The sequence below is a fragment of the Pleurodeles waltl genome, chromosome 3_1 (genome assembly GCF_031143425.1).
Source record: "Pleurodeles waltl isolate 20211129_DDA chromosome 3_1, aPleWal1.hap1.20221129, whole genome shotgun sequence".
Classification (NCBI taxonomy): domain Eukaryota; kingdom Metazoa; phylum Chordata; class Amphibia; order Caudata; family Salamandridae; genus Pleurodeles; species Pleurodeles waltl.
The window spans coordinates 1,499,864,966-1,499,892,185 of record NC_090440.1 but is presented as its reverse complement, the minus strand read 5'-3'; the positions used below and the strand labels follow the sequence as shown (position 1 = coordinate 1,499,892,185).

Here is a 27,220-nt window from a genome sequence, read left to right as displayed (position 1 = left end):
TCCCTAAAAAAAACTAACATGGATTCACCACAATGTGCATAAAGGTGACAGTATTAAACACAAACAATCACATCTGCAATGCAGCCATCATGGTATCAAGCAGCCAGGGTGCTTGCATAAAGTGTCACAACAGTAGCTGAGGACATCAATGTTCCATATCTAGTAGACATGGCACACTGCTGATAAGTTCCACTGGTGTATGGTGGGATATGAAGGTAATTCCTGTCACATCCAGGGCCACAGTGGCTACCCGCCAAAATAAAATTACAATACATCTCAAGTTACAATGCCACACTTTGTATGATGCCCACACACACATGCATGTGAGTCAGGAAATATGGAAAAAATTAATTTGGGTAGAAGAAGAAGAATACCATGCAAAAGGGGTGTGTGGTTTGAACATACACACAGGGCATAACACCTGTCTCATGGCAGAGACCACACACACAAAGGGATAAAACTCACACTACATGGCTCATTGGTTAGTCACTTGTAAGAATTTACTGCATCCACAGACATCTACATCTTACACAAACAACATAGGTGAACTGTAAAGCTATTCAAACGAACCCATTTGCCACCTGACAAACAGTCTCAGATAAGGCGTATAATGAGGCACACAAAAAGACCAGGAATGTGGCTGAGAGGACATTTGGTATACTAAAGGGCTGTTTCAGATGCCTAGGTTTATCTGGAGGCAAAACTGCTTTACTCACCACCACTTGTGTGCAGAATCTTAGTTGTGTGTGCCATATTGCACAACATATTTGTGAGGATCAATGTCCCCTTGGAGGAACAGGTGGAGGTCCTTAGGCAGGAGGATGAGGACAAAGATCCCCTACAATATGAAGGAAGAATACTGAACACTGCTGATAGGGCACGCAGAAGGGCAGCTTTAGTCTAAAATGTTTTCTCTTAGCTTTAGGACAACATATGTTCAGTATGCACCAACTCTTTAAATAAATTAGTTTTTTAATACTATTGTCTTGAAGTAATTATTGACATAAGTATGCAACAGTAAATCATCCACAAGTCTCATAACATGAATATCCTGTGAATGTTTGTAGACAAGTACTAACACGCAATAGAACTCCCACATACACACAAACAGCACAGTGGAAGACGTATTATTAAAATGTATACACTGTAATATGTACATAGTTTTCACATATTTACATTCAAATTGCACACGTCTGTCAGAATTTACCTTGGCAGCATAAGACTTTGGGATCCAAATGAAGTATTGTATCCATAGGTTACCCACAGTTAAGACTGCAGTAGTCACTGCCTGCATTACCTCTATGTGTAGCCCTATCACACCAAAGGCAGTTGTCAACTTGCATGTATTGAAAAATATGAGAAGTAAAGTGCCTAATCCAAACTAAAATGCAAGTGGAACACAGGACTCAGACATATAACCACAAGCATGTTCCATCTATATCTGTCTGAACTTGTCATACATACTATCCCAAATCATTATGCATCTGACAAAGGATTTTGGATGCATGTGTGTGGGAGTACACATGCGAAAGCCTCACATATTGAGGCACATATGCAGCAACCCTATACTCAATGGCTCCAGCCACTTTGTGTAGGCCACACACAGACTGATCAAGTGTAGTGGTGAAAGTCTGAAAATATGGGGGTTTCAGCCACCAACCAAGTGTACAATGGAAATGCACCTGCAAATGCAGGTAGGCCTTGAACTGAAAACGTTGGTATGTTCTAATTTGATAGCAAGATGTATACTGTAACATGAATGAAGGAAGTGGATAGTGTGTATGAGGAAGATGAGGAACAAATGTGAAAGCTGAAAACGGTGGCAGCCAAGTGTCAACACACACCAACACCACACAAGGTGGCTGCAACATCTGGGAAGTATCACCACATTTCATAATGAGTGTTCAACAAAACACTCTAGCCATGTCAGTCCACACACAAACCTATACAATGTATATGCTACTTTAAATCATACTCCCACTGTGATGAAGACCCACGGTGTGATAGGCTAGCACTAACAAGCATGAGTGAGGCACGTTGGTACTGACAATTATTTGATCCCAGGTTGCTACACCTGCCCCTGTCCCAACGTACACTAATAAGGTATAACAGCACAGATGGAAGACATGTGAACCACATATCACAGTGTCACATAAGTCCCTAATAGTTAATAGGGCATGACTTAGACCAATTCACCACAGAGTCCCAATACATGATGGGCATGGATGACAAGAAAAGAGCTGTAAACCTCTGCTAGATAATGGGCATGATTACCAGCAACCCACCACTAAGTCCAAGAAGAAGAAGGGATATGCATGAAAGCAAATGATCTATAACTCACTAGTAGATAATGGGGAAGGGGAATGCAGGAAATGGTTTAGTGTCACTGCACATCAGTGTGCACTGATGTGTACCCTGCAGTCCTTGTCTGACAACAGTCCTGTCATACAGAGTGAGTGTCAAAAGTGAGTCAGTGAAATGACACCTGGAGCACAAGACCACTGTCACAGTATATTTGTCAGGTACATTTATACAATATAATACCTAATTGTAATCCCTTTTTGCCCCCTGCATTGTGTGTAACACTATATTTCATAAGAACAAATGCAGCTATGCAGCAATGAACCTGGTGTGTAGTTAAAACACTTCTGCACACCTAGGTACAGGAGAGATGTTTAGAAATTGGACTACATGCAATATACCCATATGAGCAAGTATACTGCAGAAAAGGACTGCATAGACCCATCATGCAGTGAAATTGTTTTTAAAGGTTTACTCCCAGAACAACTTTTGTTTGCAGAAGATGTAGATCCACTAAGATAAAATACCTTGCAAATGTTTGTCATGTCAATAATTAATACCCCTTTCTACTTATCTGTCCATCACAACACAAAACATGTCTACAGCCCCAATTTAGCACATTCACACAACCTTTCCTTTTGGCATACACTCTGCACTTAATGAAATTATACACAATATGTGATATCTGGAGCTGTCTATATGTTCCTGTAACAATTAAATTTCATGCCAAGTACATTTCATTTATGTGTATGACATGAGCATTGTAATCTGATAACAACACAATGTCAACAATTTCAACAAATATAATTAGTTTTCATGGACAATACTATCACAAAATGTAGCCTCAAAATGTGCACATCCTTGTAACACTTGTATCATTACCCCTGTCAACAGTTGTCACAGACATTGTACATGTGTGTGGAGGATTATGTACCATACAAGCTTACATAATCAAGACCCACATCCACAAGGCCATGAAATATTGACCCTATGTAGTACATGACATTATATTTCAGCAAATGCAATTTAGACATATTTCTATAAAAATAAATGATGCATTGGTCACAAGCGTGCATTTGATACATGTGGTGCGTGAACAAAATGATGCATACCATGCAGCGCATACTAAAATCCTCATGTTTATGTATTGTGACTGCATGTTAAATGATGCATTTGAGCATTGCACCTAAAAAAACAACACATTTTAAAAAAAAATATACAGAGGGTTAAGTAGCACATCTGATATGATGCCAAACAGGATCTGCTGACTTAGATTTGCTTTAATTTACTAATCACAGTCTTATTGTCTGTCTTTGAGGAAGGGTGGGAGAAGCTGTTGGAGAGATTTGTGGTGTTCTTTGAGTGGTGTGTTGTGCTTTGTGTTGTCCATTTGTTGTCATTTGTGTCCCTTTGGTGTATAGAAATTGTTTTGTTTACTGTGTGCTCATTGTAATGTTGGGTGTTTGTTTTGGGGGTAGTTTAAGGGTTTGGGCAATTGGGATTTGTGAGAAAGTAGCCTGTTTCTAGCAGGTTTATCACCACTTTTGGCCTGTTTGGGAGTGTGTGTCAGTGTGTTTTTACTGTGTCACTGGGATCCTGCTAGCAAGGACACCAGTGCTCATAGATAAAAACCTGTATGTCAGTGTGTTTTGCCTGTCTCACTGGGATCCTGCTAGCCAGGACCCCAGTGCTCATAGTTTGTGGCCTACTGTTTGTGTTGTCAGTAGTGCTTGACTGTGCCACTGAGGCTCTGCTAACCAGAACCTCAGTGCTTATGCTCTCTGTGCTTTTAAATTTGTCATTATAGGCTAGTGACCACTTTTACCAATTTCAATTGGCACACTGGACCCCCCGCTTATAAGTCCCTAATATATGGTACCTACGTACCAAAGGCATTGGGGTTCCAGGAGATCCATATGGGCTGCAGCATTACTTTTGCCACCCATAGGGAGCTCAGACAAACCCTTGCACAGGCTTGCCTTTGCAGCCTGCATGAAATAACACACATGTTATTTCACAGCCATTTTCACTGCACTTAAATAACTTATAAGTCACCTATATGTCTAACCTTCACTTGCTGAAGGTCAGGTTCAAAGCTATTAAGTGTGAGGGCACCCTTTCACTAGCAAAGGTGCCCCCACATAGTTCAGGACCATTTCCCAGACCTTTGTGAGTGCGGGGAAGCCATTACATGCATGCACTACATATAGGTCAATACCTATATGTAGCTTCACAATGGTAACTCTGAATATGGCCATGTAACATGTCTTACATCATGGAATTGTCTCCCCATTCCAAATATGGAATTGGGGAGCCAATTCCATGCATCCTGAGGGCTACACCATGGACCCCATGTACTGACAAACCAGCTCTCTGAGGCTTGCACTGCAGCTACAGCTGCTGCCACCTCACAGACAGGGTTCGGCTCACCTGGGGTCTGGGCAGCCCAGTCCCAGAAAGGCAGAACATAGCATTTCCTCTGAGTGGAGGGTATCACACCCTCTCCCTTTGGAAATAGGTGTTACAGGCTGGGAGAGGTTGCCTCCCCCAGCCTCTGGAAATGCTTTAAAGGGCACAGATGGTGCCCTCCTTGCCTAAGCCAGTCTACACGAGTTCAGTAACCCCTTCTCCTCTTCTCCGGTGTGAAACTGGACAAAGGAAAAGGGAGTGACCACTCCCCTGTCCATCACCACCCCAGGGATAGTGCCCAGAGCTCCTCCAGTGTGTCCCAGACTTCGGCCATTTTGCTTTGCAAGGTGTGGGGGCACTCTGGAGGCCTCTGAGTGGCCAGTGCCAGCAGGTGATGTCAGAAACCCCTCCTGAAAGGTCCTTAGCTGATAAGATATCCAATCCCCCTCTCAGTGCTATTCAGGGTATCTCCTGTGGGTTCTCTTCAGATTCTGCTTGCAAGTTTATGTGGGCTCCCTTCAGATTATGCTTGCAAATTTCCTTCAGGAATCCTCCACATAGTTCAGGGCTAGCCTCCCCCAGCCTCTGGAAATGCTTCGAAGGGCACAGATGTTGCCCTCCTTGCTTAAGCCAGTCTACACCGGTTATGGAACCACTTCTCCCCTGTTCTGGTGCGCAACTGGACAAAGGAAAGGGGGGTGACCACTCCCCTGTCCATCACCACCCTAGGAGTGGTGCCCAGAGCTCCACCAGTGTGTCCCAGACTTCAGCCATCTTTCTTTGCAAGGTGTGGGGGCACTCTGGAGGCCTCTGAGTGTCCAGTGTCAGCAGGTGATGTCAGAGACCCCTCCTGATAGGTCCATACCTAATAACCCAATCCCCCTCTCAGGGCTATTCAGGGTATCTCCTGTGGGTTCTCTTCAGATTCTGCTTGCAAGTTTCCTTCAGGAATCCTCTGCAACAACTTCAGACTCTTCTGACCTCGGATCAACCACAGCCTGCTCCAAGAAATGCTGTAACTGCAACAAAGTGTCTACATAAGACACTTTTCTTCAGCAACCTCAGCTCCAAGTCAGCAACTGCAACATTGTCCATGGTGTGCACACTCTGGGGACTCCCTGTCTTCATTCTGCACCAGAAGGACCAAAGAAATCTCCTGTGGAGTGACAGAGTCACTCCCCTGCTCCAAGCAGGCACCTTCCACGGCGACGACCAGTACCGATGACCAGTAGCAACGAGCATGCTCCTTAGGACACATAGGGTGGACATCATCAACATAGACTATCCTGAGGTTCTGCTGATGCAATTTGGAGGAGGTAAGAACTTGCCTTCCCTGAGAGCAATGGTACTACTGTGTTCTGTGTCTTCTACACCTCCTGAGGCCTCTGTACACTCTTTGCAAAATTCCTTCATGCACAGCCTGGCCCAGGTCCCCAACACTCCATCCTGCGATGCTCAATTCTCCGGGGGCGTGGGATCTTTTGTTGTGCTGCATCGACTGTATTTTGCACCTCCTTTGTCCCCAGATTCTGCAACTCCTGAGGGTGCTGGTTGGCATCCTGGGGGCTCTCTAAAGTGCTGGTAGATCCCTCTTCATCCTCATACAGACGTGAGGCACCCAGGTCCCTCCTAGGTCCATCCAGCACCATTTTAACAGAAAACGCACTTTTGTCGTAACCAAGGCTTGTTGGCAACTTCTAACATGAAATCACATCTGCAACAATCTTCATGTCGTGGGACATCTTTTGCATCATTCAGGAATCCACTGGCATCTTCCTAGGGTGCATTTCTGCAGTCTTCGACTAACCATGGACTCTTCTTTTGCACCCTCTTCTGGGTTGGCAGGGGCTGCTGTCCTTCCTGGAACTTCTTTCGCCTTCTGGACTTGGTCACCTTCCTTTGCAGGTCTTCAGGTCCCGGAATCAAGCAGTTGATCTTTGCAGACTTGGTTGGCTGCTGAAAAATCCCAATCACAAGGTGTAGTGTGTCCTAAGGAAACTTGCAGTAGTTTACTCCGGTTTTCTGGGCTCTGGGGTAGGGTAATTTACTTACCTTTACTGTATTCTTACTCTCCCAGTGATTCTGCCCACACTACACTTGTCTAGGGGGAAATTTGTGATTCGTATTCCACTTTCTCAGTATATGGTTTGTGTTGCCTCTAGACCTATTTTCTGCCTTTGCATTCTATAGCATGTCCTATTGTTTGCATTGTTCTGTGACTATTTACTTGTCTAATTTTGGTGTCTAGTGTATATATTGTGTATAATACTTACCTCCAGTAGGAGTATTGTCTCTAAGATATTTTTGGTACTGTGTCACCAAAATAAATACCTTTATTTTTGGTAACACTGACTATTGTCTTTACTTTTCTATAAGTACTGTGTAACTATAAGTGGCATTGCATGAGCTTTGCATGTTTCCTACTTCAGCCTAAGCTGCTCTTCTATAGCTACCTCTATCAGCCTAAGCTGCTAGAACACTACTACATTTCACTAATAAGGGATAAGTAGACCTGGTATAAGGTGTAAGTACCTAAGGTATCCACTATAAACCAAGCCAGCCTCCTACAGGATTAGGGTACAGTTTGGGTATTTAGGGTGCTTTGGGAGAGTAGGATGTTGGGGAAGGGAATGTTCATTTGAGCCCAGATGAGGTTTGGGGCTTTTTTATGGTTGGTCCTGCACTACCTTCCCCACATGGTGGCCCAGTGTGGAAGAGTCATCCAGGGATACAGTACTGAGGCCAGGAAGATGTGTTGGGGCAAAGTCCTGGCCCATATGATACAGAGTGGAGTGGACGATCCGTCAGCTAATGCATCGATGGGTAGACCTGATTGCATGTGAGGCTGACTTGCTAGACTTCCTCGGAGTAGAGGTTGGCGGAACAGTCGGTGAGTATGAGTACTTACTATGTTATTACACATGTGTGAATGCTACTGCATGTCTGTTTAAAATACATCCAATTATTTTTGAAGTTAAACATCTGGATGACCCAGTGTGTGAGGTCAATTTAGTACAAATGCACGCATCAAAAGGCCAATGCAGCAAAATTATTTTCAAATCATTCAATTAACTCAGCTTTTCCCAACTTTGGCATGAGGCTTTTTTGACACAGATGCTGTGTATAAACATTGACACCACTGTGCCATGGACATCTAGTACACGTTCACAAGTAAAACATTTTTGGACCAGCCAGGAATTTCATTATGTATTATGTGGCAATCTGTAGCATATGTTATGATGGAAGTCCTGCTGGAGTCAAGTGACCAAGCCTGAGTGTGTCCCTTGAGTCCTGTATGTACTGGGTGACAGTGTCAATGATTTCTTAATGCAGCACTGATGAGACCTATGCATAACTGTGTATAATGTGTCTGAGACACATATGTTTTGTCCATGCACACGTTACCATGCAAAGGAGACATTTGAAATGTATTGTTAACATTTACATCACATTTTGGGTCAGATTGAAAAGCAAGTTGCACAGTGCGGTGTTACACCAAGTTCTGCAGCGCCACGCTGCGCCAGTTGAGTAATGGAGGGCTGCAACGTATGCACAAGTATACAGTGTAGCCATCCATTTTGGCCTATGCCAGCACAAACTAAAGCTGCCCTGCACTAACACAGGCATCCTTGCACCAAAGTGTAAAGGTGTCTACGTTGGGGGAGTGATTGTTTATCCAAAGTCACCTACGTCTTTTATGTAAATCTGTGTGATGTGCAAAATGTAACAATGAAGTTAGATGCCTTAAATCCACTAAGCAATGTTTCATGCTTCTTTTTGCAGGTGGTAAACCTCCCTACACCATTAGAGAAGTCACCACTTTTGCAGACCCCACCATGCCAGTAAGTGTCACAATACTGTATATCTTCTGTGGTGATAGCATGAGTCCGACGTGACATGGTCAGCTGTGATGATGTACACATTTTGCATGTATGCCATTGTAGTCCTTAGATGCCAAACATGGTTGTAGACTGATTAGCTGCAAATGTGTTAGACATGAGAATCTCCAGAACAAAATGGCCTGCTGTCTACATGTTCTGGTAGAGACTGGTTACAATGTGTAATACTCTCAGATTTCCATGAACATTGTTGATTGTAAGCAAATCTCCAAGTATTTAGCAATTTGACATACATTTGGACAATGTTCATGTGTCATTTGCTCCATATCTGACGCATGACTTGTTCCATGTAGAACACGTCTACTACCAACAGGGTGAGATGTCTATTGTTTCAATACTAACCAGAGGATGATGTATTTGAGGCAGAAAACAACATTTCAGTACAACACACTTCTCAACCAGTATGATGGTGTCAAAGTCCAGAATCATTGTTGTTATCAACTACGTTAGCAACACATGTGATCCTCAGATACCTTGACTTTTGTGAGGGCTAAGACGTGTCCACACAACCCTGTCAAACCGGATTCCAATCTGTCATACATTCGCTGTCAGTGAATGACCTATAAGTATCTATGATGTGATTCCACTTGCTTCGCATTGTGTGAAGCATTAGCCAGTACTGAACAAAAGTCCCATGGCAGAATAGGTTTTTGACATCTGTACCCCTTCAAATGAGATGGTGGCTGTTGGACTTTTGGCCATACGCATGGTCATCCCTAGTCTTTTTGCCTCCTTCCTCCTGGTTTTTCTGACCTTTCGCTGTTGGCTCTAGGACTCTGAGCACTTTATCACTGCTGACCAGTGTTAAAGTGCAGGTGCTCTCCCATCTAAAGTTGGTATGATTGGCTTATACCTGATTGGCATATTTAATTTACCTATAAGTCCCTTGTACAGTGGTATCTCTATACCCAGGGCCTGTAAATTAAATACTACTAGTGGGCCTGCAGCGCTGCTTGCGCCACCCACTGAAGTAGACTTTCAAACCTGTCTCAGGCCTGCTAGCGCAGGGCCTGTGTGCGCAGTTTTCTGCCACAGGGACCTGGCATCTAAATTTACTTGCCAGGCCCAGAACTCCCCTTTTACTACATGTAAGTCACCCCTAAAGTACGCCCTGTGGGCAGGGTGCCATGTAAGTAGAAAGGCAGGACATGTGCCATATTGCATGGCCTGTCCTGGTAGTGACAAACAGCCTAACTTGGTGTCTCACTGCTGTGAGTGCTGCCTTCTCATAGGATTGCATTAGAAATGCCCTGCCTTATGTGTAGGGGTATTGTCTGATTTATGAGGGCTAGCGTAGGCGTGTTTGGTATGGTTGTGATGGTGATAATAAATACTGCTTACTGGTGTGGGTGTATTTTTTATTACTATCACAGAAATGCCACTTCTAGAAAGTGCGCATTTATCTGTGCTTATGATTCTGGTGTTTTGCAGCTTGACTCCAATCCACGTCTGGGCAGAGTGACAGTTGGGGCTTTGTGCATACTTTTCAGACAGCCTGTACACAGGGAGGGTGGAGGTGTCACTGAGGTGCATCTACATACTGAATAGTCTTCCTGGGCTGAGAGAAGGGAGAGGCGGGGCACACCTACATTTGTAAAGGCTGTGTCCTGGCCTCACACAATAGGTTCGTTAACCCCCCACTGATGTTTGGAGCCTGTGCTGAAAGGAGAGAGGGGGCACTCCCAGAACCAGTTGTAACTGGCTGGAACCTCCTCTCCCTACCACTGTAAAACACTGTAAGAACTGACTATAAGTACAGGGGAATTTTCCCCACAATTTGAACATTCTTGGAACTTGGAACTGGACACAGAACGCTGATGAATGGACTCACCAGGAAACCGCCATGGACTGCTGCTGCTGTGCTGACCTGTGACCTGCCTGGTCACTAGGAGGAACTGCCACCATCTGCACCCTTTGTGCTGGCCTGTAGCTGAGCCCACCAGCCCTGTGCTCCTTTTTACTTAAGTTGTTCCCAGGGGCAGGGTGCTGTGGCCCCTGACCCCTGCACCGATCTCCTACAGCGTTGCTTTAGCGCTTAGGGAAAGCGCTCTTCCTTATAGCTGCTGCAGAGGATCACCGCCGCAACCGGGGCTGTTGAGGTGTCGTAGCGCTTTGAAAGCGCCTTTCTTATGCCCAGAGAAATCACCGCCGCAGCCCGGGCTTTTAATGGTGCCCTCGCGCTGTCTGGAGCGCGTTTCTGCTACAAAGAAAATCACCGCCGCAGCCCGGGTAGGGCTGTCTGTTTAAAGCGCGAGGATCGCGCTGACTTTAGTGCCCCCGGGGCACTGCGCGGAGTAAAGGAAGGAGCTATCACGCTCCTATCGTGCTCCCGGGGGACGCGCGCTTTGTGGAGCGCCCCCGGGGCACCAGCAGGCCCCACCTGGGGCCGCAACGTCATCCGAGGGAGAGGAGGACGCCTCTCCCTCCCTCACAGGAGTCCCGGAGGCAGAGGGAGAGGAGGACGCCTCTCCTTCCTTGCAGGAGTCCCGGAGGACTCTCCTGCCATTTCGGGCCGGGCGGCAGCCTCACTGGAGGCTCGCCCTGGCCACCGGCTCTTTTGTTGGCCCCCTCGTGGGCCAGTAGCATTACACCTGGGAGTCTCCCCGGTGCGAGGGCCAGTATAGGCCCCGGGAGACCCCAGGAGTTAGCGGGTCCCCGGTGGGGCCCGCGTTTCACCCAGGAGGGGGTGCGAGGCGCCCCCCTCCACCTTCAAGGGTTTCCCTGACCTTGGCCCCCACAGGAGGGCTGGTGGAGGCCCGGGGGGCCCCCAGTGATTACGGGTCCCAGGAGGGGCCCGTCAGGAACGTTGAGAGGGTGCGTGCCGCCCCTCTTTGGCCCAAATATGCACAGGAGGCCCCCGTTTTGCGCAGAGGAGCGCCGGGGGCCCCATTGGTTGTTTAGGCACTGGAAGTGCCACCCCATTATTCGTTTTAGGCACTGGAGGTGCCTTTTCATCATTTTTCAGGTACTTTAAAACGGACTAATGTAACGTTGATTTAAAGTTCTTTTTACAGACTTTGTAATTATGTTATATTGCCTGCCTGTCCTATGATGTGTTTACATATGTGTGCACATGTTCCTTTTATGGGCATGACTTGCTAATATGTTTGCTTAACTTGCCATAGATTTTCTAATGTTCCTACTATGGACGTTTTATTCTTATGACAAGTGGTCTAATGTGATAACGTGTTTCCTGACTACTGCTTATGTTGCAGAATACTGAGTAACCTGTGTGTTATGTGTGACTACTGCTAGTTTGCAGAGTAACTAATGTGTAACGTTCTGACAACTGCTAAGGTAGCAGGATAGTACTGTTATGTGATGTTGGTCTGATAATTACGTTGTGTACAATACAGTGTATTTTTATATAATCTGGTGTTGTGTTTCCTTTGTGGTGGGGATATTGCGTCACATGTATGTGTGTGTTGTGCAAACGCTTTACGCATTGCCTCCGGGTTAAGCCTGACTGCTCGTGCCAAGCTACCAAGGGGGTGAGCAGGGGTTATCTTGGACGTGTAACTCCCTTGCCCTGACTAGAGTGGGTAAGTTCTGCCTGGCTGAGGTGCATACCCTAGCCAACCAGAAACCCCATTTCTAACATTGGAAGTCAGCGGTGAGGATAGGACTTGCGCTTGCACAATACCATTGTGACTCATTATTTCACTACAAGGATTGCGTTTAGACCATCACATGTTTGGCTTCTCTTAACTTTCTCTCTTTGGTCATTTTTCCTGTTTTCAGTTCTCACGCTTGGGTATTGTGGTTGTCACAGTTGAGTTATTTGTACCTTTTCAAGATGGGGCTTACCTTTGATTTAGAGGACCTGCCGTTTTATACGCAGGGGGAATTAGAGGGGTTCTGTAGAGAGAGAGGGCTGCCTGTAGAAGGGGACCTCAGGAGATCTCTGAATTTCTTTGAAAGGTTTGTGACATTTACCCAGGGAGGGAGTGTGCGTAGGGGGTACCCAGAGGATCCTGAGTGTAGCGAGGGTTCCCAATGGGAGGGCTCCCAGACCTCATCCCTAGAGAGTGGTAGAGAGACTGATCAGGAGGGTGAGAATGACCGGTTGGGGACGCCAGTTGACAGGGAAGGCCCCAGTGATAGGGAGTCCCTTGCTGGGTCCAGTGTAAGAAGCAGGGCTACCTCTCATTCCTTGACGCCTGATGAGCTAAGAGATAGGCGGGAAGAGAGGGACCTGAAGTTGCAGTTAGCGCGCCTAGCTGTTGAGGAGAGAAGGGCTGAGGTAGAGAAGGCCTTAGTACAGGAGAGAATGGCAGAGGCAGAGAGGGCCTTTGCCAGAGAAAGACTCGCTCTAGAGCGCAGTCTGAAGGTTCTGGACTCACCAGCGTTGCAGGTGGAGTCCAGTGGTGGCAGCAATGTACAGTGCTGTAGCAAAGATGTTCCTCACATACCCATAGATCTGGTACCTAGGTTCCAAGAGGGGGGTGACCTACGTCAGTGGTTAAAGGAATATGAGAGGGCTCTGGTAGAGCGCAGGATCCCTGAGAAGGATTGGGGAACTGGCCTAGGGAGTTTTATTCCTGAGGAGGGGAGGGATGCCCTACTGACTCTAGAAGAGAGTGACGGGGAGGGGTACTCCGCTGTGAAGAACGCACTGATTGTGAAGTATGGTTTTTCCCCTGAGGAATACAGAAAAAGGTTTAGGGGTGGTAAGAAACTGTCCCACCAGTCTTGGGAGGAGTTTGTGGAGGCTTGCTGCATGGCACTAGATGGATGGGTGAAGGGTAGCACAGTAAACAATTTTGAAGGGCTGTTTAATCTGATTCTCAGAGAGCACCTGTTTCGTTGTTGTTTTTCAGAGTTACGCCAACACTTGTCAGTGTGTGAGCTCTCTGACTCCAGGGAGCTTGCAAAGGAGGCAGACTTCTGGTTGCGTACCAGAGGGTCTGGTGTGACATTAGGGGTGTTCCTAATGAGAGTGGTCTAGGTGTTTCCCAACCAGGTGTGGTGGGAAAGGCTTGTGTCCCAGGTAGGTCCCAGTGTATTGGGGCGGGTAAGGCACCCCATGTCCAGTCTCAGAGGAGAGGGAATGGGGTTGGGCTGAGGCCCAGGGTACCCGAGCTCCAGTCCCAGGTCCTGGAGGGTTCCATGAGTGAACGCCAGGAGGTGAGCCTAGCCTGTGCCGTAGGGCCAGCTGTTCAGAAGGATCCCATTTTGTCATTAGGATTTAGGCGGGTGGCTGGTGATAGCGTTCCGCCGGTCCTGGTGTCTGGTAGTCTAGCTCTACAGCGGAGGAGGCGGAAATCCAGACATAGGGTTGAGAGGGGGCTGCGGGCCCCAGTGGAGAACCTGGAGGGTCAGGGGTCAGCTCTGAGTGCAGAGCCCCCCAGGAATGACCTTGGTGAGACCATTTCTGGGCTGGGGGGAATCCAGACTCTGTCCGATGGGCAGAGGTCAGGAGACCTGCGCCAGCCAGACTCTTGTGTGGCCCTTGGGGAAAGTGTTTCCCTGATGGGGGGTAGGTGTGCCCCCCAGGAAGTCCTGGTGCGCCAGGCAATGATTCAACCGCAGGGTGGTGACTCTGGGTTGGATGATCAGGTTCAGGGGGTAAACTCTGACCTGATGGGGAGTACGTGTGCTCCCAAGGAAGTCCTGGTGCGCCAGGCAGTGGTTCAACCGCAGGGGAGTGACTCTGGGTTGGATTGCCAGATTCAGGGGGTAAGCTCTGATCTGGTAGGGGGTAGGAGTGCTCCCAAGGAAGTCCTGGTTCGCTGGGCAATGGTCCAGTCTAAGGGTGTCGTCCCTGGACTAGATAGACGGGTTCAGGGGGTAAACTCTGACCTGGTTGGGGGGGCGGTTAGTGTGCTCACCCCCCTGTGTGAAACTTCTGGTGGCTTCTCCCGAGGTGGGGAGACGCAGGACTCTGGAAGTGGGGTTCAGGGAGGGGGAAGCCCGCCCTGGACCCCGGTGCAACCCAAGGGTGTCGTCCCTAGGTTGGGTGGTCAGTCGCCAGGTAGTGATCCTGGGCTGGCGAGAAAGTTGTGCAGGGCTGCTGTACCCAGCACCCTGGCAAGTGTGGATTCTGGTGATACCCCTCCTAGGAGAGGAGGGCGGAATCCTAGAAGGAGGGGTAGAGGGAGGAGAGCCTCGCCTCTAGCCCCTGTAGAACCTATGGGTGCGGACCCTAGGTTGGTGGATCAGTGGCAGGGTAGAGCCCCTGAACTGATCAAAAATGGAGTGGAGACAGGTTGCTTTGCACCTGGGGCTACCGCCCCCCACTCATTATGGTTTCAGAGACCAGAGGCTCCTAGATGGCCTGGGGCCTGGTTCTGGCCATTGGCAGCTAGAGAATCCCCGTGGGTTGGTCTAGGCTGCCTGGGACGCATTGACAGAGAGATCCCAGTGGAGTCAGGAAGGCGTAGAACTGGAACATGCCCCTGCTGTTGTGGGCCTGGGTCCTTGTTCTATCGCCCCAATCAGGAAAGTACATCAAGGTATTGATTGTTCTCCCCTGGATTTTGGCTGGTAGGGGGTTGTGTTGGACTTTTGGCCATACGCATGGTCATCCCTAGTCTTTTTGCCTCCTTCCTCCTGGTTTTTCTGACCTTTCGCTGTTGGCTCTAGGACTCTGAGCACTTTATCACTGCTGACCAGTGTTAAAGTGCAGGTGCTCTCCCATCTAAAGTTGGTATGATTGGCTTATACCTGATTGGCATATTTAATTTACCTATAAGTCCCTTGTACAGTGGTATCTCTATACCCAGGGCCTGTAAATTAAATACTACTAGTGGGCCTGCAGCGCTGCTTGCGCCACCCACTGAAGTAGACTTTCAAACCTGTCTCAGGCCTGCTAGCGCAGGGCCTGTGTGCGCAGTTTTCTGCCACAGGGACCTGGCATCTAAATTTACTTGCCAGGCCCAGAACTCCCCTTTTACTACATGTAAGTCACCCCTAAAGTACGCCCTGTGGGCAGGGTGCCATGTAAGTAGAAAGGCAGGACATGTGCCATATTGCATGGCCTGTCCTGGTAGTGACAAACAGCCTAACTTGGTGTCTCACTGCTGTGAGTGCTGCCTTCTCATAGGATTGCATTAGAAATGCCCTGCCTTATGTGTAGGGGTATTGTCTGATTTATGAGGGCTAGCGTAGGCGTGTTTGGTATGGTTGTGATGGTGATAATAAATACTGCTTACTGGTGTGGGTGTATTTTTTATTACTATCACAGAAATGCCACTTCTAGAAAGTGCGCATTTATCTGTGCTTATGATTCTGGTGTTTTGCAGCTTGACTCCAATCCACGTCTGGGCAGAGTGACAGTTGGGGCTTTGTGCATACTTTTCAGACAGCCTGTACACAGGGAGGGTGGAGGTGTCACTGAGGTGCATCTACATACTGAATAGTCTTCCTGGGCTGAGAGAAGGGAGAGGCGGGGCACACCTACATTTGTAAAGGCTGTGTCCTGGCCTCACACAATAGGGTCGTTAACCCCCCACTGATGTTTGGAGCCTGTGCTGAAAGGAGAGAGGGGGCACTCCCAGAACCAGTTGTAACTGGCTGGAACCTCCTCTCCCTACCACTGTAAAACACTGTAAGAACTGACTATAAGTACAGGGGAATTTTCCCCACAATTTGAACATTCTTGGAACTTGGAACTGGACACAGAACGCTGATGAATGGACTCACCAGGAAACCGCCATGGACTGCTGCTGCTGTGCTGACCTGTGACCTGCCTGGTCACTAGGAGGAACTGCCACCATCTGCACCCTTTGTGCTGGCCTGTAGCTGAGCCCACCAGCCCTGTGCTCCTTTTTACTTAAGTTGTTCCCAGGGGCAGGGTGCTGTGGCCCCTGACCCCTGCACCGATCTCCTACAGCGTTGCTTTAGCGCTTAGGGAAAGCGCTCTTCCTTATAGCTGCTGCAGAGGATCACCGCCGCAACCGGGGCTGTTGAGGTGTCGTAGCGCTTTGAAAGCGCCTTTCTTATGCCCAGAGAAATCACCGCCGCAGCCCGGGCTTTTAATGGTGCCCTCGCGCTGTCTGGAGCGCGTTTCTGCTACAAAGAAAATCACCGCCGCAGCCCGGGTAGGGCTGTCTGTTTAAAGCGCGAGGATCGCGCTGACTTTAGTGCCCCCGGGGCACTGCGCGGAGTAAAGGAAGGAGCTATCACGCTCCTATCGTGCTCCCGGGGGACGCGCGCTTTGTGGAGCGGCCCCGGGGCACCAGCAGGCCCCACCTGGGGCCGCAACGTCATCCGAGGGAGAGGAGGACGCCTCTCCCTCCCTCACAGGAGTCCCGGAGGCAGAGGGAGAGGAGGACGCCTCTCCTCCCTTGCAGGAGTCCCGGAGGACTCTCCTGCCATTTCGGGCCGGGCGGCAGCCTCACTGGAGGCTCGCCCTGGCCACCGGCTCTTTTGTTGGCCCCCTCGTGGGCCAGTAGCATTACACCTGGGAGTCTCCCCGGTGCGAGGGCCAGTATAGGCCCCGGGAGACCCCAGGAGTTAGCGGGTCCCCGGTGGGGCCCGCGTTTCACCCAGGAGGGGGTGCGAGGCGCCCCCCTCCACCTTCAAGGGTTTCCCTGACCTTGGCCCCCACAGGAGGGCTGGTGGAGGCCCGGGGGGCCCCCAGTGATTACGGGTCCCAGGAGGGGCCCGTCAGGAACGTTGAGAGGGTGCGTGCCGCCCCTCTTTGGCCCAAATATGCACAGGAGGCCCCCGTTTTGCGCAGAGGAGCGCCGGGGGCCCCATTGGTTGTTTAGGCACTGGAAGTGCCACCCCATTATTCGTTTTAGGCACTGGAGGTGCCTTTTCATCATTTTTCAGGTACTTTAAAACGGACTAATGTAACGTTGATTTAAAGTTCTTTTTACAGACTTTGTAATTATGTTATATTGCCTGCCTGTCCTATGATGTGTTTACATATGTGTGCACATGTTCCTTTTATGGGCATGACTTGCTAATATGTTTGCTTAACTTGCCATAGATTTTCTAATGTTCCTACTATGGACGTTTTATTCTTATGACAAGTGGTCTAATGTGATAACGTGTTTCCTGACTACTGCTTATGTTGCAGAATACTGAGTAACCTGTGTGTTATGTGTGACTACTGCTAGTTTGCAGAGTAACTAATGTGTAACGTTCTGACAACTGCTAAGGTAGCAGGATAGTACTGTTATGTGATGTTGGTCTGATAATTACGTTGTGTACAATACAGTGTATTTTTATATAATCTGGTGTTGTGTTTCCTTTGTGGTGGGGATATTGCGTCACATGTATGTGTGTGTTGTGCAAACGCTTTACGCATTGCCTCCGGGTTAAGCCTGACTGCTCGTGCCAAGCTACCAAGGGGGTGAGCAGGGGTTATCTTGGACGTGTAACTCCCTTGCCCTGACTAGAGTGGGTAAGTTCTGCCTGGCTGAGGTGCATACCCTAGCCAACCAGAAACCCCATTTCTAACAGTGGCACTGACTGTTGCACTGCTACATGCAAAGATATGTTTTGGAACACTACACAAAGGAGCATATTTAGAAGCTCGTACTGGCACACTGTGCCACTGGAGCGTCAAATTGTCATGACACCCGGTGGCGTAGTGTGTAATTCCATATTTACAAAGACACACAAAGCCACCTTGCGTGACTTCTAATGGCCTAGTAAGTATGGGCCTGTAATGTATATCTCTGCGTGGAAGGGGCATTGCATGGGTCTTGCTGTGGGTGTTCCCACTGCAACACCCATGGAACGTTAAGGAATCTCACCCATTCCCAGATTTACAACTCTGGAAATGCATAAGATTGCTACGCCACTTCAAAGGTGGCATAGACACTGAGATTTTGATTGGCTGTTGGTTCTAGGGCTGTGATTGGTGGATAGGGCTGAGATTCTGATTGGCTGTTGGTTCTAGGGCTGTGATTGGTGGATAGGGCTGAGATTCTGATTGGCTGTTTGCTCTAGGGCTGTGATTGGTGGATAGGGCTGAGAATCTGATTGGCTGTTGGTTCTAGGGCTGTGATTGGTGGATAGGGCTGAGAATCTGATTGGCTGTTGGTTCTATGGCTGTGATTGGTGGATAGGGCTGAGATTCTGATTGGCTGTTGTTTCTAGGGCTGTGATTGGTGGATGGGGCGGTGATTCCGATTGGCTGTTGGTTCTAGGTCTGTGATTGGTGGATGGGGCGGAGATTCTGATTGGCTGTTGGTTCTAGGGCTGTGATTGGTGGATAGGGCTGAGATTCTGATTGGCTGTTGGTTCTAGGACTGTGATAGGTGGATAGGGCTGAGAATCTGATTGGCTGTTGGTTCTAGGGCTGTGATTGGTGGATAGGGCTGAGATTCTGATTGGCTGTTGGTTCTAGGGTTGTGATTGGTGGATAGGGCTGAGATTCTGATTGGTTGCTGGTTTTAGGGATGGGGCTGTGATTGGTGGTCAGGAATAGGGCTATGATTGGTGATTAGGGCTGGGTCTCCCATTAGGTGTTTGAATCAGGGCTTGAAATAGGATTGGCTAGGGTTAGGACCAGCTTCTTATTGGTCAGTAGGGCTATTAAAGGCTAGGACTCAGGGCGTCTCAGCCCGGGCGTCGAGGCAAAGGGCGGAGAGGACAATGGCAGTTGCTTTTTTGGGCCTTTTCGGGACAGGTAGGGACTAGGGCCTAGGGCCAGAAATGCTGCCCAATCCTCAATTGACCAGGAATGGTTTCAGCCCCTACACATCCCTCAACATGCAAACACATATTCTACAAAGGCATCCAACTCATGCATCACAAACTGACCACAGAGAGATTGCATTGCCCCATCACGCAACACAATACCCTTTATACAACACATATACACATATCCCCCACAACTACTACAGTCAAACACCTGCCTTCTCGCAGCAAACACTACTCTGTCCACTCACACTAACACAACCCGCCATCACCCACACAACACAAAACTACAGTATACATTTCTCTCAGTCTCAGCCTTCCACTCTCTGCTCATACTAACCAACAACACTATCTGCTGTTTGCTCCACACAGACCAACTGTCATCATAACAATGCCCAAACCCTGCTTTCAAACACACCATCTACAAACACTCTTCCTCTCTCTTCACCAATTACACACAACCATACAATCCCCACATTTCACTCTACCACACATATTACCTCTTCCAGTCATCGCAACTAATACTAACTCCCCTGACACATATCCATCACCTCTTACACACCTTGTACATTCATCTCCAAAACACATCAACACCCCATCTAACACTCAAATTCCTCTCACCAGCACTAACTCACATACAAATCCCTCACCAAAAACAACTACACCAATATCCCCTCTTACTATTCCACAAAAACAATACCGACCACACAAACATCAGCACATCAAAACAACACAAACTTACATTACACTTATCGTCATACCCACTCCCACCCTTAGGACTACACAAAGAATACAAATTCCATCCTATCTCCACCCCTACTTTCTCACTCTTCACAAACACCTACCACAAGCACCCCAACCCAGCAACTTTCATTCACTCGCCTCTCCTCCATTGCACAATTTAGAGCCTTACATCATGATCCACATGCTCATCCACCACCCCTAAACCATACTCCATCCACACTAAACAAACGCAAACAAAATAACAAACATGCCCCTCATAGTACCCTCGCATCCACTTGTCTATTAAATAATAAGACTACCCTCCAAAAAACAGTACACTCTTCATGGCTCTCTCAGCCACCAAGTCCACCACCCACACACACAGACTCAACAAAATGACTCCTTAACCTGTTGGAAAAGGAACACTATATTGAAAAGCAAGAATATTGTGAGCCTCAAACAGTTATCACAACTAGCAACACTCCTGCTTCAAGCTCACATTATACTACTTACCCTTTTCCTAAACAAAACAACGCTACCACTAACACACCTTTTCTAAACTGCCAGCTCATAAATGCTCAATCACTCTAAAAAAACAAGCACCACATCTATGACCTGCTCACAGACACACAACCTGACTTACTATTCATAACAAAATCCTGGTTGGGAGATGACATGGCCCCAGCGTTGCACGAAGCCGTTCCTCCAGGCTATCAAACCATCACACAAAACCGTATAGGCAAGAGAGGAGGTGGACTAGCTATCATATTCAAACAGACATTGAACCTCAGTAAAACAGACAACATCTCCATACAAGGTTGTGAAGCCCTCCTTACCAGATGCCACTCTACTCCAATTTCCTCCTGTAACTTTCTCCTCCTTTACAGACCTCCACCTACCAACTCCACATTCCCAGATGCTTTTCTAGACACAGTCTCAAACCTTATTACACTATACTCCAACCTATGCATTCTAGGGGATCTAAACATTTGGTTTGACAAACCCAATATGCCCCATCCAAAGGCTATCACCACTGGGCTAGTCGCATTGAACCTACATCAGATTGTACACAATCCCACACACATCGCTGGTCACATCCTAGATGTCATTTTTTCTAAGCCTGAACGAGTTACTATTCATAGCATCACGCCAATCACTTGGTCAGACCACCATTTGAAAACTTTCTGACATACAACTCCACAAATCAACACATCCCACAACTACTTACATACATACACCTATCGACCATGGAGCAAACTCAATTTGGATGACTTAGAAACACAACCAACAGCCAACACAGGTCTAGATACAATTAATTCTGTGCCAAACCTTTATGAGTGGCTACAGGAAGCTTTTGATATCCTAATACCATTCAGAAAAACTAAACACAACAAAAGAAAACCAACACCTTGGAGAAACACAGAACTTAAAAAGATAAAGCAACAAATCAGAAAGTTGCAGGGGACCTGGCACAAAACAAACAACAGTCAAGACAAACTGCAGATACACAATCTTAACAGGATATACAAATCATCAATCAAAAAAGCTAAAAAAAAGGTACCACTCAGACAGAATTCAAAATGCTCAATCTACAACCAAGGAATTTTATAAAATTCTGAATTCATTTCGAAAACCTACATGCATGGAAGGAAGTCATCCCACTACTCAAGATTTCACAAGCAAATTGGCAACTCACTACACAACCAAGGCAAACACATTGGACTCCTATTTAAAACAGAAGATAAACATCAGCACCAACCCCTTTCCTAAAATACCCTCTAAGAATAAACCAACCCAACCTCTACAGTCCTTCAAACAAATAACCCAGGATGAATTTATGGATTTGGTCAAAGCAAGCAGACCTTCTGGTTGCCCTTCTGACCCTTGCCAACCACAAATCTTCAAGAACATTCTTCTATCTACTTCTGCTGCCACACCTGTAAGAAGAATCATCAACAACTCTTTAACTTCAGGAACTTTTCCTGTAGACCTGAAAAAGGCATTCATACAACCTTTATTAAAGAAAACAAACCTAGACCTGCAAGACCCCAACAACTACAGACCAATCACAAATGGACCTTTTCTGGGCAAATTGATAGAAAGAGCAGCATTCGCCCAGATGTCGCAATTCATTGAAGACAATTCGATACTTTCAGACTTCCAAACTGGATTCCGCCCAGGAAGAAGCACTGAATTGGCACTCATAGCAATCTGGGATGATCTTAAAAACACATTCGACCGAAATGGAGTTGCTGCACTACTTCTCTTGGACCTCTGAGCTGCCTTTGATACGCTTGACAATGACACCCTAATTCAAAGACTCCACGAAGCCGGCATACAAGGGATTGCTCTCGACTGGATTACTTCCTATCTTTAAAAAAGATCTAATATCATCCACTCGCCCCCATCTCGTCCTAACCCTACCTCACAAAAGCAGGGGTCCCCCAAGGGTCAATCATCTCACCTTTGCTTTTCAACATCTACATGATATCTTTACCAGAACTGATCAATGATTTCCATCTCACATGCTACAACTATGTAGATGACACACAAATACTACTTAAATTAGAATGCCCCAAAAACATTGAAAACTCACAAATCTTCAGTTGCCTCAGAGCTGTTGATCAGTGGATGACCTGGAGGCATCTCAAACTAAATACCTCCAAAACAGAAATACTCATATGTGGTGACTGGAAAATTTATGACCCTCAATGCGTCTGGCCTGATGATCTCGGACCACCTCCTCAATTATCCAAGGAAGTTAAAAACATAGGAATCACCATGGATTCCAAGTTAACTATGAATGCCCAAGTGGACAAATCAGCACAAACAAGCTTCATCACCTTAAAGACTTTACGACGCATCTTCCCCCACATTGGATTTCAAGCTACTATCTCGCTTGTACTATCTAAACTGGATTATGCCAATGGCCTCTACCATGGATCATCTCTATCTGTTATGAAAAAACTACAACTTATCCAGAATTCCGCAGCCAGGCTACTATTACATGTAAAGCCGCAAGCCCACATCTCCCCTGCCTTGAGAGAACTACACTGGTTACCCATTGGCAGAAGTTGCACTTTCAAGGTGCTTTGTATCACCCACAAATCTATACATGGAACAGAACCGCTTTTTATCAGAAACAAAATAACCAAATACATCCAATAAAGAAACCTCCGCTCAAGATTGGCACCCCGCCTTAGAACACCACCATACAAGAAAAAGACTGTAGGTGGTATATCCTCCGTTCAAGCATCCAAACTATGGAATTCATTACCCTCAACTATAAGAGCCACAGATAAATGTCTTGTCTTCAGAAAACTACTCAAGAGTTGGCTCTTTCCTTCATAACCACCATATTCAAACAACTATGAACTGCATATGCCTATGCTGATAAATATTTTTTTTCAAATTATGTGTGTATTTCTAATTATGTATAGTTCCTTTAGAAAATATGTATTGCTACTGTGTCATAACAATAAAATACGCACACACTCTTTAAACCTGTTTGACTAAGTATATTTTACCCATAGTTCTAATTATGTATTGTATGTGTATATGTGTGTTTATTCATGTGTGTGTGTATGTATATATATATATATATATGTGTGTAAATTTTGTTTCTGTGCTTGGCATGTTCGTGGGTCACTGCATGGCTCCTGGGTGGGTTGTTATACTAGATATCTATGAATTCCTGCTCTCATCTTATCACACTTATCTACCCATCATCATATGTCATGTCTCTATCTAACTATCCTCCAGTCTCACTCTTACTCATCCCAAATCCTTTCTACTACTTTCGTCTCCTAAATAACTCTGCCTAAGCTCTTCCCTCCGCTTCCACATCTAACTCACCAAAGCTCACTCTACTACTGTGACCTCCCACACAACCCTACTAAATTCTCCCGCATTTATCTCACCCTGCAACTATGCTCTCCCTAACCCTTCCACATACTCTCCCCTCCTCCATCCCCCTTTACTCATCCCAAGCCTTTGGGTTGAGTAAATTAAGGATATACTCCCAATTAAAACTTCTGGATTTCTTTCCTCCTCCACCCCTCCATCACTCCAGTCAATCTAACTAACAAACTCTCATATCTGCGGCTCAAATTAACTCATAATAATACTGAAACTGTACTCATTATTTCCCGATACTAATCCATCACTAATTTTTGTTGGGTTCCAGAGTAGCGTGCTACTCACCGAAAAGCGCTTCGACGCCTCGTCAGGGGTAGTAAGTGCTATATAAATACGATTATAATACAATACAATAGAGGGGATGCAACGGGGAGAAATACCTCTATTTTTCTCCATTTTTATGCTTTCTAGGTGTGCTGTATTCTGGAGCAGACGCAGTAAGAGGAAAATGTCTCTCATGATTGTTTTTGTACAAAAAGGTGTCCCTTCCTGCATGAAAATCAGTCATCCCTACACTACATGCATCCTTGGCTAGGCAGCAGTTTGTTGACCAGTGCAGGGAAAGAGGACAGGAATGTGCCTTATTTTGTAGATATGGCACATTCCTGCCGTTTCCTAGTGGCGCAGGGCAGCACAGCAAGATACTTGTACACAAGGCCCAAAGTATGCTTAACATATTTCTAGGCATGAAGGTACTCTTGGATTCTCTCCACACTTAAGGAACAAGTAAAGTGGTACAGAGCTGTATTGAGATGTGGAACGTGTCACCCTCCTGTGTGTGACATGTGTGACTGGTGTTCCCATCAATCTCCAAAGACACATGTTTGACAGACCTTTTCCTTGTAGGAAGTGATCAAACAAAATCCCTGTCATAACAGACACAAACTGTTGTGATGTTACCTGTTCTTAGCGCTATTTGCTCAGAATTATTTGTATGCAAATAGAGCATGGATCTATGCTGCATGAGTGAGGGTCAAACAAGAACTATTCCACATAAGGAGCATTAGATACCATGGACACATGGATGCTGTGTGTGATAATAGTTGACAATGGTGTTATCGACCTTAGCAGATGAAAAAGGACATTGTTTCACTACTGGCCCACAGTTGATACCTGAGGCATCCTGAATACAATCAATTTATAAGACGTTTTGATAGCTGCAAGATTGGCCTTACTTTGTCCCTCAAAGTTATAATTATTTAACAGTATACATCAATCTCATATCTTTGCAGTTGCCTGTTTTCTCGACATGTCTGTTTGTCATTTGCCAGACATCTTCATTCAGCTGGAACATGTCCCCAGAACTAAAAACAAACTTAAGCAGAAGGGCAAAGCATCTTTGCCACATTAGGCAGGTCGGCAGGGGTCCACAGGATGAAGGTCCTCTATGACCGGGAGAAGGGCTCAGGGAGGTGGAAGGCTTTCAGTCTGGAGTGAGCATGAAGCAACAACTTGGGTTCCACCAGCCAACCAGCAGGCAACTCTGCATCAATGGATGTTGGAGGACCGTAGGGAGCATCCTGGGCACCTATGCCACTGATTTTGTACCCACAACATGCTGGATCACATCCAGGGCAACAATATGTGGAGCCGCCCTACACATATTCAAATTGGCACTGTGGCACTGTGGGTGCCACTACCCAAATGTACATGTTTTGCACCCCTGCAGCTGGGTAATGTGGTAGAGGGGCATTCAATGGGTAATGTTTAGGCCATACCCAAGCAAAAATCATGATGTTTAACTCAGCATCAGCCATACCATAACCTGTACCTAAGGCAAAGGATAATTTAATGACACCAGCCCAGGAGTGTGTTTTGGAAGACACATTTGTGAACAACTAATTTACTTTTTTTTACTGCAGTCCTTTGTAGGAATTGTCATCACACTAGTGCCCATATTACAATATGCAATATGTAATGCATGTTCCCTGTTTGCACCACAGGACTCCTTAAAACAGGTGCGCCAGGGAAAGTGTTCCCTATTATGGTGAATGTGCTACCCTCTGTTGCCTCAAAACCCCTCTGTGTTTCACAGTGTAGATGGATCCTGTCTGCACTTTCAAGAGGGAATAGTTCTGTTAACTGGATTTCTTTTGTTTTGATGTCATTTTATTTCTTTAAAAATCTCTATTTTTCTAAATTGGTTTGGGATTGTTCATGTGATGTATTTTTATTTTAATATTGTTTGTGTGCTGCATAAATACTTAACAAGAGTGCCTGTAAGTTAAGACTGACTCCTCTTGTTCCAAGCTACCAGCATGTTAAGCACAGTGTTTATTTTAGTGGCTTGTGTGTGTCAACCTGACAAGGACTGTAGTTGGTGCTTGAGTAGGGTTTTCACCCTACTCAATCAAAAAGGCAATTTCTTACAAGTAGGGTTTAAAAAAAAGATGTTTTTCTGTTCTAGCGTTCTCAGGTGGCTGTTACTCAATGGGGGGGGGGGGGGGGCAGGGGGTATAAAAAAGAGTAAAATTAAATGAAAAAAACACAGACCTTTTCTGTCATGAAAAACAGGTCTGTCTCTCCTTCGTCCTCTTCTCTTCCCCGACTCCTCGCAGCACTGAAGCACACAGACTCCCAGACTACCCTGAGCCAATTATGACGCTGCTGTCACCAGTATGGCAGCAGCATTGTGATTGGGCTGAGCAGTCTGGTTTGGCGCTCAGACAAGGCGTGGGAGCTTGTGAATGTTCACCTCTCGGCTGAGTGGAGAAATGCTAAGTGCACATGACCGTTTGGCTGGCCCAACATGGCCGGCCTAAAAGTCGTGCACACTTATGGTGCACATAACTCTCGTCCCTGTGAGGCAGCACAGCCCCACCCAACCCTAACTTGGCACCTGAGGAAAAATAAAAATGATAATAACTTCGCATTATTATCATTTTATTTTTCATTAGCGGAGGAGCCGCTGCTGCTAGCACCCATATGAATTATTGTTTATGACTACAGCAAAAACCACTGAATGATTTACCCAGAAAACATGCCTTTTGTTGTTTGATGTAACCGTTCAGTAGTTGTTGAGACATAACAATTTGAAAAAGATGCCAAATTAGCTTGAAAGCGCTAACACTTTTGTGTAACTTGACAGTTCCAAAGGCATTTTATTTATTTTCTCATTTCTTTAGTGCATTTTGATGAATGTGTGAGAAATGTTATAGACACTTCGCATGTTGAGCTTATTCTTGGTGTTTTCAAATTCACACAGATCTACCAGATGGTCCAATAAAAGAAGCAAAAAGTATTCATTTGACAGTAATGTTGGATGTGTGTGACACATTTACACAAAATTTGTCAGAAACCTAAAAAATGTATTTTCATTTGGCATGTCGAGTTTTGTGTAAGCCCATCAAACTTGGGCCAAAGCTAAGAGG

General features: G+C 46.4%; 1 long non-coding RNA gene across 1 annotated transcript in view; it reads right to left on the bottom strand.

Moving 5' to 3' along the window:
• The window catches only part of LOC138283378 (uncharacterized), a 43,727-nt gene extending 17,332 nt beyond the window's left edge, over positions 1-26,395 (bottom strand). The window contains exon 1 of the long non-coding RNA XR_011201223.1: positions 26,343-26,395. This is a non-coding gene — a long non-coding RNA (uncharacterized lncRNA). The remainder of the gene's footprint in view (positions 1-26,342) is intronic.
• Between the last annotated feature and the right edge of the window lie 825 nt (positions 26,396-27,220).